Source organism: Geotrypetes seraphini, chromosome 5 (genome assembly GCF_902459505.1).
Source record: "Geotrypetes seraphini chromosome 5, aGeoSer1.1, whole genome shotgun sequence".
In the NCBI taxonomy this organism is placed as follows: Eukaryota; Metazoa; Chordata; class Amphibia; order Gymnophiona; family Dermophiidae; genus Geotrypetes; species Geotrypetes seraphini.
The window spans coordinates 69664823-69676138 of NC_047088.1; positions in this window are offsets into that span (position 1 = coordinate 69664823).

The window sequence follows — 11316 nt, forward strand, 5'->3', positions numbered from 1 at the left end:
GACCTGCAAAGGGACCTGGACAAGCTGGAAGACTGGGCAAACAAATGGCAAATGCGCTTTAACGTGGAAAAATGCAAGGTCATGCATATAGGGAAAAGGAACCCGTTGTTCAACTACACATTGGGGGGGGCATTGCTGGGAGACAGCAGTCTAGAGAGAGACTTGGGTGTGCTGGTAGATGCATCACTGAAGCCATCTGCGCAGTGCGCAGCAGCCTCGAAAAAAGCCAACAGGATGCTGGGCATCATAAAGAGGGGCATAACAACCAGGACGCGGGAAGTCATCATGCCATTGTATCGAGCGATGGTGCGTCCACATCTGGAATACTGCGTTCAATATTGGTCGCCGTACCTCAAGAAGGACATGGCAGTACTTGAGAGAGTCCAAAGGAGAGCAACGAAACTGGTAAGAGGGCTGGAACACTGCCCATACGCCGAGAGGTTGGAAAGGCTGGGGCTCTTCTCTCTGGAAAAAAGGAGGCTCAGGGGAGATATGATAGAGACCTTCAAGATCATGAGGGGCATAGAGAGGGTGGATAGGGACAGATTCTTCAGGCTGAAGGGGACAACAGGTACGAGGGGGCATTTGGAGAAACTGAAGGGAGATAGGTTCAAAACAAATGCAAGGAAGTTTTTTTTCACCCAAAGGGTCGTGGACACTTGGAATGCGCTACCAGAGGAAGTGATCAGGCAGAGTACGGTACAGGGATTCAAACAGGGATTGGACGGATTCCTGAGGGATAAAGGGATCGTGGGATACTGAGAGAGGTGCTGGGATGTAACACAGGTATAGAAAGCAAACCAGGTAATAAGTATAGAAACCCAACCAGGTAGTGCATGTGCAAGACCAGAGGGTTAGGACTTCGATGGGAAGATAGGACTCAATGGGAAACCAAGGTGGCAAGGGGGCCCCTTCTGGTGATTCAGACAGGTCGTGACCTTTTTGGGCTGCCGCGGGAGCGGACTGCTGGGCAGGATGGACCTATGGTCTGACCCTGCGGAGGCACTGCTTATGTTCTTATGTTCTTATATGTCCCCGCCCTGTTCCGCCCCCAGCCCCACCCCCACATGAACCTGTATTTTCTCCTTCCCTAAGTCTGGGCCACTGAGCATGATGCATGGATGTGACACAATTACATAACATGCATCACATCCACACATGCTTGGAGGCCTTCCAGACACAGCCCTGAGCTCGGGGTCTTCCAAAACCTGGGCAAACTGCCAGGCTTTGAAAACCCATCCGGTCACCTGAAGAGTTCTCTAAAAAGAGAATATGTCCGGGTTTTCCTGGACGTCTGATAACCCTAGCATTAAAGATCCTGAAAAAAATGTGAAAAGCCATGGACTGATGGAAAACTTAGGGTTGCTAGATTTTGTGTTTAAAACAAAGAGAACACCTGGTCCCACTCCATTCTGCCTGATGATATCACGTGAATGTGTATGACATCATCGCGTTGACATCTACGCATGTGCAGACACCCTCCAGACGTGGCCTTGAGGTTGGGGGACTTCCAAGACCTGGACAAACTGCCAGGTTTTGAAAATCCCTCCAGGCACCTGGACAGTCCTCTAAAATGAGGACATGGGATTTTCCCGGATATCTGGTAACCCTAACTTGGGAGGGGGGAATGTTACAATTCAAAGAGTGCTTCAGTCTGTATGTTTGTTAGTTTCTGAATGTCTAAATGTGAACAGATACTGCATGAAACGCACCTGCTATGTCCTAAAAAATTGTTTTCTATAGCTAGGGTTACCATATTTGTGAAGACAAAAAAGAAGACACATGACCCCACCACACTCCACCCAATGCCTTTCACCCATTTCCTTGGTCCCCCTTCCCATCTTTACCCATTTACTGCTTCTCTCTCTCTCTCCCTTTCTCCAACCCTCCTTCCCCATGTGTGCTTCTCTCTCTCTCTCTCCTTCCAACCCCCCTCTCCTGTTGGTGCTTCTTTCTCTCTCTCTCTCCTTCCACTCCCACTCTCACCCCCACCCCCGTGGGTGCTATTCTCTCTCTTTCCACCCTCCTCTCCTGCTGTTTCTGTCTCAATCTCTCCACTCCCATGCTCTTTTCACTGCGGTTGGCTGATCCAGAAGACTTCCCTCTGACACATTTGACACAGAGGGTTAAGTCTGGTTCAGTCACTAGCAGCATGTAGGACCTGCTGCCGGTGGCCTGAAGAGGAAGAGAGAGGCTGCACAGGCCTGGTGGTAAGGGAGAGAAAGAGAGAGGCCGGGGGTGGCAAGGGAGGGAAAGAGAGAGGTTGAACGGATTTTGGGGTAGCAAGGAAGGGAAAGAGAGAGGCACAGCCAGGGAAGTCTAAGAAATCTAAAGATGGAATGCTGAAAATTAGAATGAGAACAAAGGAAATCAAGAGACCTGCAACTCAGAGACAAATGGAGGAAATCATTCTCACATTACAACAGTCAAGTTAAACAACATAAACACAGATATTTTTCATATATGAGCAGAATGGATGAAATTAATTTAAAAACTACAGTTGATATAGAGCACAGCAGTAAGGCTCATTTTTTTTATAAATCCAGATTTGACCATATTACACCATTGCTGATAGACCTATAGTGGCTACCGATAGAAAAAAGGATTAAATTCAAACTAGGCTGCTTAACATTCAGGATCCTATATGGAGATGCCCGAGACACCTTCTCAAGATTTACTGAAATACTCAGCAGATCTGCTACATTGAAACACCAACTGCCTCATTTTATCCTTCCCATCACTGAGAGAGTAAGTGTCCATTCCAACAGTGGCATACCAAGGGGGTGGGGGGGGGGCAGGAGGGGCGGTCCGTAGGGATGCAGACCATAAGAAGGTGCTCTCGGGGTTGGTATCATGATCTGGGAACTTCACTGTTCTGCCGGAATCAGGCCTTCCTCTCTGCTGGGTCCTGCCTTCACGGAAGCAAGAAGAAGGCCCAACACTGGCAGATCAGCAAGTTAAGGCTGCTGACAATGAGAGAACGCTCTAAACAGGCTTCTTAAAGCCCACCAGGGCCTTCCCTCTGTCGTGTCACTAATGACATGGCGGAGAGAAGCCCTAGTAGAGCAGGCCACAAAAAAATCTCATGGTGAGGGTCGGTCAGGTTTGGAGGTGCTGTATAGGGGGTTGGGAGAGAAGGATGGAAAACTGCTACACAGGGGGATAGGAGGAAGGGATGGAAAGCTGCTGCACAGGGGGAAGAGAGGAAGAATTGTTAGACATGGAGTGGCGGAGAGGAAGGGAGAGTTGCAACAAAGAGATATAAAGGGTGAGAGGGAGAAATCTTGCATATGGTGGATGGGAGGGAGACATGCATGGAGAAGAGAGGAGACATGTTGGACATATGGTGGAAGGCAGGGAGAGGTGGTGCATAGCGAGAGAGAAAGAAATGTTGCACATGATAATTTTTTTTAAATTCAGTTATCTATATCATTTTCTCAGAGGAGCTCAGAACGGTTTTCATTAATTTATTCAGGTACTCAAGCATTTTCCCTGTTTGTCCTGATGGGCTCACAATGTATCCAAACTATTTATATAATGGAGGGATGAAGGGAGAGATGCTGCATGGAGAGGAATAGAGAGTTTTGACCCAGGACTCAAGGCAGGGAGAGAGAGAGAGATGGTAGACAGTGGGAAAGAAACAGAAATGTTGTGTTAGTGCAGTGGATGAGAAGGTACAGAGATGGAAGATGGATGGTGAGCACGGAGAAAGAAGAAAATGTCAAATGGACAGGAGATCCTGGCAAGTGAGTAAACAGGAGACAAACAGAAACCAGAGCCTGGGACCAACATGATTTGAATAATAAAATGATCAGACAGCAAAAGGTAGAAAAAATAATTTTATTTTCTATTTTGTGATTACAATATGTCAGATTTGAAATGTGTATCCTGCCAGAGCAGGTGTTAGACAGCAAGCATGAGCTAGGACCTAAAAGAGAGAGGAAAAGTCTTTTTGTTTATTTTGTTTACACCACAGCACCGGCGTAGGGTTGGAAAGGTTGTAACCCTATGTAATGTTATATTATAACACTGTGAATATTAAAATGTAACCTGTTCAGAGCTCTCTGGAGAGAATGGATATAAAAATGAATAAATAAAATAATTTTTAAATATGGGGTGGTGTTAAAAAATGATTGGCCCCGGGTGTCACGTACCCTAGATCCAACAAAAGGAAAGTGGGAAAAGGAGTGTACACATCAACCCTGGGATATGATAAAATTTATTAGATAAAGTCAGTTATTACAATATAAAATAACCAAACTCTATTGTGGTTTCTTCAAGACCCGACAGGGTCCATATTTCGGCTCCAGAGAGGAACCCTGTCTCAGGGATATGGATGGTCATCTAAAATAACATACTGTATATACATGTATCACATATAAAACAAAAGACCCTCAATAAAAATATGTAATGAAATTGATTTAACAAATCATGAAAATAAAATATATAAATGAATAAAAACACTTAGGGCTCCTTTTACAAAGGTGCACTAGCTTTTTTAGTGCACACACCGGATTAGCATGCGCTACCCAAAAAACTACCACCTGCTCAAGAGGAGACGGTAGCGGCTAGTGCATGTGGCATTTTAGCGCACGCTATTCCACACGTTAAGGCCCTAATGTACCTTTGTAAAAGGAGCCCTTAATTATAAATGGAACATGAACAGCATAAAATATTAACCTATTGAATAAAAAAGTATTCACATTTTTAAAATGTTTATGTGTTAATTTTATATTCATGACCTATAAAACCATATGCTGTTATTTTACTTTTTTTATTGCTTTTTTTTTTCAATAGGTTAATCTTTTTATGCTGTTCATGTTGTTCATTAATAATTTTATTGAGGGTTTTTCATTTTATATGTAATACATACATATACAGTATGTTATTTTAAATGACCATCCATACCCCTGAGGCAGACTTCCTCTCTGGAGCCGAAACATGGACCATGTCAGGTCTTGAAGAAACCACAAGGGAGTTTAGTTATTTTATATTGTAACTAGTCTTTAAGCCGGTTACATTAACGGATGCTAGAATATTATGTCTGTCTGTCTGTCTTTCTTTCTTTCTTTCTTTCTGTCTCTCTCCCTACCCCTGTCCTTTTCTTTTTGTCTCTCTCCCTCCCGCTGTCTTTCTTTCTGTCTCTCTCCCTGGTCCCCTTTGTCTGTCTGTCTTTCTGTCTCTCTCCCTGCCCCTGTCTATCTTTCTTTCTTTCTCCCTCCCACTGTCTGTCTGTCTTTCTTTATATCTGTCTCTCTCCCTACCCCTGTCCTTTTCTTTTTCTCTCTCTCCCTCCCGCTGTCTTTCTTTCTGTCTGTCTCTCTCCCTGGTCCCCTTTGTCTCTCTGTCTTTCTGTCTCTCTCCCTGCCCCTGTCTATCTTTCTTTCTTTCTCCCTCCCACTGTCTGTCTGTCTTTCTTTATATCTGTCTCTCTCCCTGCCCCTATGCAGCAGCAGCAGCATTTCCCTCCCCCCAATTCCCTGTGCAGCAGCCGCAGCAGCATTCCCTCCCCCTCCATTTCTCTGTGCAGCAGCATTTCCCTTCCCCTACCCCACTTCCCTGTGCAGCAGCCACAGCATTTCCCTCCCCCCCCACTTCCCTGTGCAGCAGCAGCAGCATCCCTCCCCCTCCATTTCCCTGTGCAGCAGCATTTCCCTCCCCCTACCCCACTTCCCTATACAGCAGCAGCATTTCCCTCCCCCTATTTCCCTGTGCAGAAGCCAAAGCAGCATTCCCTCCCTCTCCATTTCCCTGTGCAGCAGCATTTCCCTCCCCCCCACCCCACTTCACTGTGCAGCAGCAGCAGTGGTATGCCCTCCCCCTCCATGTCCCTGTGCAGCAGCAGCAGCATTTCCCCCTCCCCCTTTCCCTTCCCATGGTTTGGCCGGCTCCCTTAGTCCCTTGCTGGAGTTATTTTTAAGTTTAAAGGTGCTGCCGCGGCTCCTCTCATGTTCTCCTCCTGCGTCGGAAGCCTTCTCTGACGCAGGTGCGGCTCGTGAGAGGAGCCGCCACCACAGCTTTTAACTAAAAAATAAACTTCAGCCATGGACTAAGGGAGGCGGCCAGACTGCAGAACATTACCTGAGGACTGCCGCTTCGATGGCTGGAGGAGCTGGAGAGCAGGGAGGCCTGCGCTATACAATTTCTCTGCCGGGCACTGGCACAGCTAAGCGTGCATGCGCACTCCTGCCGGCCACGGACCTATGGATCATGGATCACGGAACACGCAGGTAGGAGTACACATGCGCGCTTAGCATTTTATTATTATAGATAATTGCCTGTATCTAATAAACTTTATCATATCCCAGGGTTGATGTGTACATTCCCTTTTGCTGTATATTGATCGTGGGTTGATTTGCCTTGTTCTGTGCACTACACATACCCTAGGTCCACCACTGCATTTCAAATCATTCAGCTATCAAACTGTAAAACTATGGAATTTACTCCCCCCTGACACGCGTATCACTAACACATGCCTCAAATTTCAGAAAAAAATTGAAACCATGGCTCTTTCAGAAATCACTGACAAGGACTCAGTCTTAGCTCATACTGTAGATTTATTATACATGAATTCCGTATATTACAGTTAGGTGTATAACTGTCAATATTCTAAAACCCTGCAGGCATAACTACTAGGCATGCCTCCGACACAATGGCCCTCCCAGGTCTGCTAATTAAGGCCAATTTGCACAAATTATAGCCAATAATTGGTCATTAATGCCAATTAGCAATCATTAATCACTTAACATGCACATAACTGCCATTGTTCTATTTTAGATGGAGCCTGAGTCCAAAGTGGTGGGGGGGGGGGGGGCGGTGCCCAGGATCCCCTTAACTACACCACTGATATTTGTAATATAGACAATAATAGGAGAAATCAGGAGAGGGGAAAATCTTTTCACATCACTGTTGCTGCTGTTTGGTTCATTTAGGAGAGTACAAACCAGATAGCTATCCAGTCAATGCACAGATAACTCCAGTCAGCCAACCCTGTCTCAGATATTTCATGCCAGTGCCCAGATAGGGGCCAACTTTGAATATCCAAATCGAATTCAGTCACCAGTGATCAGTGTTTAAAATACACTGGATTTCGTTCCACCAGTTGAATGGTGACCAGTACATTTTAAAATCTTTATTTCCTATTGGTTATTTTGTCTGTAGTGTTACTCGCTCTGTTGTTTGCCATGTTTGCCAGGGGCGGGAAACTGCACGGGGACACCAGGAAATTCTTTTTCACTGAAAGGGTGGTTGATCGCTGGAATAGTCTTCCACTTCAGGTTATTGAGACCAGCAGCATGCCTGATTTTAAGGCCAAATGGGATAGACACGTGGGATCTATTCACAGAGAAAGGTAGGGGAGGTCATTGGGGTGGGCAGGCTAGATGGGCCGTGGCCCTTATCTGCCATCTATTTCTATGTTTCTATTTATAAGAAAATAACAAACAGTATATTGGTTTACTTGGGGTACAGTCTCCAAATGTTTTGTGCACCTATGCCAGGTGTGAATCCTCACTCATAGGTTACAGTGTGTTGGATATGGTGACATGTATACCTACTATTAATTTCCTTTCCTTGAATCCTGTCAAATATCAAATGAGTGTTCAGGGCAGTTGGCCCGAGGATTTATCTGATAAAGAGGAGAGGGGTTGGTAGAAAGACTGGGGGAGGGGAGAGGGAGCTCTGACCAGACTTAACTCTATTCCTGCCTCAGGTGGCTAGTTCTCAGGGGGCTGAAAGGTGATCCAGAAGCAGGTGACCATGCCTGGTTTATTGATTTAAAAAAAAAAGGCTGGGAGGAGGATACTGTTTCTGATTATAGAGTTTTTGTTCTCTGTTAACCTAGTCATTTAACTTTGCCAATAGAAAACAGGTTATCCACTTCAAACTGAGGATTGACACTGGGATAGAAGTTCTCTGCTTCCATCTGCTGGTAGTGAGGCATATGGACTGTTCTGGCAGGATCCATAGAAATGTACAGTATATATTGTATTGGCGCCAGTGCAGTGCCCGGACTTTACATTACATTAGTATTTATGGATTAATAATATGCCCCAGAAGGAGTTCAGCGTGATTTATAATTTAGAAGAACCTGGGATTACATTATTTCATTTAGAAGAGCCAGGGATTATATTATTTATAATTTAGAAGAGCCAGGGATTACATTATTTCATTAGGGTTCATGATACAGATAATTTGGTTTGTGTTTATGTAGGTATATGATTATGGCATATGGTTTGGAGAGAAGACTGGCTATTTCTGGTGTAGGCTTGATATTGTGGGTTCTGGTATGGGCGTCTCTTTTCCAGTTTATAGGGTGCTTGGTCATCTATTGAGATAGGAGAGGTGGTTTGTTTCTTGTGTGGTTTCTGATGTCCCAGCTAATTGGGTTTTCAGGATCTCTACAATGAACAAGCAAGATAAATTTTCATTCACTAGACACTCATCATGCCTGCTTCGATACCTCAGCCTATGGTAAGAATATACCATAGTGTCTGTGATGACAGTGCTTTTTATTGTTATAGGCTTTTTGGTCTGCCATGTCAGCACTAATTATGACTGAACCAACTAGACAGATATTTCAATACATTTTAAAACATTTTATTTTCAAATTATACTCAACTGTAATGAAGACAACAAAATCTTTAGAAAAAAAAGAAAACAAAATAGGTATACAGCAAGTTCCATGAAGCACAGCCATGTCTCACAAACTGTTCCCTTTAAGCTGAGTGGAAATCCTCCAACTGTGTTGCTGCCAGTGGAGGGTGGTGCTTTAATATTGAATTTTCAATCTCTAGAAAGAATATGAAGAGAAACTTGTAAAAGAGGCAAAAACTCTTAGCAATTTTTTTAGGTACACCAGAAGCAGAAATGAGGGAATCTGTGGGACCATTGGATTATCAAGGAGCAAAAGGGGCGCTCAGAGAGGATAAGGTCATAGCAGAAAGACTGGATGAATTCTTTGTTTCAGTCTTTACAGAAGAAGATGTAAGAAATCTGCCTGAACCAGAATTGGTTTTCAAGGGTGATGATGCAGAGGAATTGAAAGAAATCTCAGTGAATCTGGAAGATGTATTAAGCCAAATCGACATGTTAAAAAGTGATAAATCGCCAGGACCAGATGGTATACATCCAGGGTACTAAAAGAACTCAAACATGAAATTGCTGACCTGCTGTTAGTGATCTGTAACTTGTCGCTATAATCGTCTGTAGTACCTGAAGATTGGAGGGTTACACCAATGTTACACCAATTTTTAAAAAGGGCTCCAGGGGAGATCCAGGAAATTACAGACCGGTAAAGCCTCACTTTAGTGCCGGGAAAAATGGTAGAAACAATTCTAAAAAATAAAATTGTGGAACATGTAGACAAACATGATTTAATGAGACGGAGTCAGCATGGGTTCAGCCGATGGAGATCTTGCCTCACCAATTTGCTTGACTTCTTTGAAGGTGTGAATAAACATGTGGATAAAGGTGAGACAACTGATGTAGTGTATCTAGATTTTCAGAAAGCTTTTGATAATGTTCCTCACGAGAGGCTCCTGAGAAAATTAAAGTGTCATGGGATAGGTGGCAAAATTCAGTTGTGGATTAGGAATTGGTTATCAGATAGAAAATAGAGGGTAGGGTTAAATGGTAATTTTTCTCAATGGAGGAGAATACACAGTGGAGTGCTGCAGGGGTCTGTACTAGGACCAGTGATATTTAACTTATTTATAAATTATCTGGAAATTGGAACGACTAGTGAGGTGATTAAATTTGCAGATGACACTAAACTGTTCAAAGTTGTTAAAACGCATGCGGATTGTGAAAAATTGCAGGCGGACCTTAGGAAATTGGAAGACTGAGCGTCTAAATGGCAGATGAAATTTACTCCCTCTTCTATGAAAATGCGCTGTTTCTAGCATGGGGAGCCATGCTGAATGGCTCCCACTGCTCCCGACGCTTATAGGAACTCTATGAGCATCGGGAACAGTGCGAGCTATTCAGCGCGGCTTCCCGTGCTAAACTGCTAGCGCAGTTTCGTAGAAGAGGGAATTAATGTGGATAAATGCAAAGTGATGCACATTGGGAAGAATAACCTGAATCACAGTTACCAGGTGCTAGGGTCTACCGTGGGGATTAGCGCTCAAGAAAAGGATCTGGGTATCATCGTAGACAATATGATGAAACCTTCCGCCCAATGTGTGGTGCTGGCCAAAAAAGCAAACAGGATGCTAGGAATTATTAAAAAAGGGATGGTTAACAAGACTAAGAATATTATAATGCCTCTGTATCACTCCATGGTGCGACCTCATCTGGAGTATTGTGTTCAATTCTGGTCTCCTTATCTCAAGAAAGATATAGTGGCATTAGAAAAGGTTCAAAGAAGAGTGACCAAAATGGTAAAGGGGATAGAACTCCTCTCATATGAGGAAAGACTAAAATGGTTAGGGCTCTTCAGCTTGGAAAGGAGATGGCTGAGGGGAGATATGATTGAAGTCTACAAAATCCTGAGTGGAGCAGAACGGGTACAAGTGGATCGATTTTTCACTCTGTCAAAAATTACAACGACTAGGGGGACACTCGATGAAGTTACAATAGTAGGAAATTTTTTTTCACTCAGAGAATAGTTAAGCTCTGGAATGTGTTGCCAGAAGGTGTGGTAAAAATTATTTGCAAAAAAGAAAAAAAAAAAAAAAGAGCGGATAGTGTAGCTGGTTTTAAGAAACGTTTGGACAAGTTCCTGGAGAAAAAGTCCATAGTCTATTATTGAGAAAAACATGGGGGAAGCCACTGCTTGCCCTGTATCGGTAGCATGGAATGTTGCTACTCCTTGGGTTTTGGCCAGGTACAAGTGACCTGGATTGGCCACTGTGAGAATGGGCTACTGGGCTTGATGGACCATTGGTCTGACCCAGTAAGGCTATTCTTATGTTCTTATATTCTTATGTTAGAGCAGTGTCTCTCAAACCTTTTTAGCTCTGGCACACTAAACAGAGCAAATGTTTTTCATGGGACACTAAATGAAGCAAATGTTTTTCGCAGCACATTATAATTTAAATCAGTAGTTCCCAAGCCTGTCCTGGAGGACCACCAGCCAGTCATGTTTTCAGGATAGCCCTAATGAATATGCATGGAGCAGATTTGCATGCCATTCACCTCCATTATAAGCAAATCTCTCTCATGCATATTCCCTAGGGCTATCCTGAAAACTCGACTGGCTGGTAGTCCTCCAGGACAGGATTGGGAACTACCAATTTAAATCATAAAATTTAAAAACCAAAAAAAAATTTAAATTTGAGTTATATTTATTTAAAGTTCTCTAAGCTATGTATG